The following is a 2,717-nucleotide window of genomic DNA, read 5'->3' as shown; positions in this document are numbered from 1 at the left end:
AGTCAGAATATAGCAGACGGAAAACATGATAAACAGAAATGTATAGAGGCCATGTACAGAAAGGTCCGTAAAGAAATAGTAGTAATGCATGAAAGAGAGAAGGATGCAAGGGAAGCAGAAACAGACAAGAATAAATCCTCAGAGGAGAATGAGCCAGAACATACAGAAACGGTGGCATATGTGGGTAAGGGTAGACCCTTTAATAAAACGTTACGCCCAGAAAGCAAGAGACTTTTTCACTCTGCTATGTCAAACCCGAAGACTCCTGAACATCTATTTCAGGCTACCGATAAAATACTTCAAGAGCGAATGGGGTACCATGTACTCAATTCCATGGATGAACAAGAATTAGCCAGGTCAGCAGTACAATGGGCTGACAATTCCGATAGATATAATGATGACGCAGTAGCGCAAACCTTTTTGAATCTTTCCCCAGACGAACAGCGACTAGCTGGTATGTACATGATACAACACCTCCTTACGTTGTATAAGAGCCAACATTCTAATCCAGGTCCCCTACCTGATGTACTAGTAGAGTTACTAATGAATAAATGGAGAGGCCTAGGTACCGATTTAATTAAAGTAATTTTAGAACATCGACACAGATATAGTGCTTTCCTGAACCCTCAGTTTGTTTCAGCTCCACCCCCAGTAAGGAAAATGTTTTACATAGACAGACAGAATCCTTTACGAGAAGTACATCCAGTCAGGAATGCTGATGATACCCTTACACGTGTGTATGTATACACGCCTATAACTAAAATGGAATTATTGGAAATGAAGAAAATAGTGCCGAGTCATGATAAAGACCCTGCAGGTTTTCACCGTGAAATAAAAGACATGTTACTCATGGGAGATTATACCTATCCCGACATTATGAAAATATTGAAAGTTTTATTGCCTGCCGGTATTTACGAAAAACTCAAAGAAAAAGAATGGGAGGTGGGAGACCAAAAGATCGATTGGGCTGCATTAGAAACTGAAGAGACAGGTCGAACCCCAGGGTTGGGTCTTGGGGATAAAACTAAAGCATTACCAGGATTGTTAGTACAGGTTTTGCCACGTTTATTAGCAACTAAAAAGGAAGACTGGGATGCAATCTCAGCCTGCAAACAGAAACCCGATGAGGACACTAGTGATTTTTATTCCCGATTTGAGAAATGTTTTATTATTAATAGTGGCCTGAAAGCAGGTAGCGAGTCATACCCACACCTTTTTGTATCCAAATTAGTCGAGAATTCATTGCCCCAGGTTAAGAACCGTGTACTGAAAGTCGAGAGCACATGGCAAGCTAATTCGCCTTCACAAATGTTACAAATGTTACAGTACCACCAGAACAGGATCAGGGAAGAACATGATCACGAACAGAGACGTATGAAAGACACGAAAATGAAAATGCTAGTTGCTCAGTCAGTTCCAACTGACGGACATAAAAGGGGCACTACACAATCAAATAATTCAAATTCAGCAGCTCCTGTTAAAGGGACATGCAACTATTGTAAACAGCCAGGTCACTATGTAAACGATTGTACAGTTTTGAAACACAACATAGCCACAGGTAAAACTAAAGAGAGACCACGTCCTCCTAGACAGGACCAGGCCCCACAACACGTTCCCCAGAATGTACAGCCTATGCAAGCTCCACAACAGACAGTACAGACTGTAGCGGTACCACAGCCACAACCCATTGCCGCAACACAACATGCAACGCAGCAGATGTACCAATATGCACAATCTGACTATCCTGATTATCAGCGATACACATGAAACAGCCTAGAGAGGGAAGTTGGCTTGCCTCTTATTGAGGTTCCTGTAGATCAAGAGGGTCCTTATGTACATAGTCAGGTATTAGGAAAAGATAGAAAGTTTTTGATTGACACAGGGGCAAGCAGGACAACAATAAGTCACGACGAGGTTCCAGGGGCACCCCTCTCAGGCTCACAGAATTTTTCCCTTGGTTTTTCAGGAAAGCCTATTGTTAATGAAGTATCAAAACCAGTCCCGCTTGTAGTTGGTCCATTGTCACGTGTCAGTGTAAGAATTGGCTTTTGTAGTTTGGTTTGCCCTGTTCCCATCATGCACTGGGACAGGAACAGACTAATTTGCATACAGTCAGGTTCTGAAACTGGGATGGTGCAGTGAGCTAAAAAACGGTGTTGGATCTAGCCCTGATCTCTTGACTGGGTGAGAGTATTCTGTTTAATTCAGAGACTCTGTCCCTCACCACCCCTTGTTGTAAATATTTTTGTCCACCCTAAGCGTGGAAGGGTATACTCAGATGTGAGTCCCTTGCTCATTGCACCATCAGGATTCAAGCAAGCCGGGCCGAAGAGGCTGAAATGCCAGAAACCGGTCCCCGGTAGCTTGTTTCCTTCCCAGTGTAAGAATTGGCTTTTGTAGTTTGGTTTGCCCTGTTCCCATCATGCACTGGGACAGGAACAGACTAATTTGCATACAGTCAGGTTCTGAAACTGGGATGGTGCAGTGAGCTAAAAAACGGTGTTGGATCTAGCCCTGATCTCTTGACTGGGTGAGAGTATTCTGTTTAATTCAGAGACTCTGTCCCTCACCACCCCTTGTTGTAAATATTTTTGTCCACCCTAAGCGTGGAAGGGTATACTCAGATGTGAGTCCCTTGCTCATTGCACCATCAGGATTCAAGCAAGCCGGGCCGAAGAGGCTGAAATGCCAGAAACCGGTCCCCGGTAGCTTGTTTC

This window comes from Lissotriton vulgaris, chromosome 7 (assembly GCF_964263255.1).
Source record: "Lissotriton vulgaris chromosome 7, aLisVul1.2, whole genome shotgun sequence".
NCBI classification, from domain to species: domain Eukaryota; kingdom Metazoa; phylum Chordata; class Amphibia; order Caudata; family Salamandridae; genus Lissotriton; species Lissotriton vulgaris.
Note: the sequence above shows the minus strand (reverse complement) of the source record.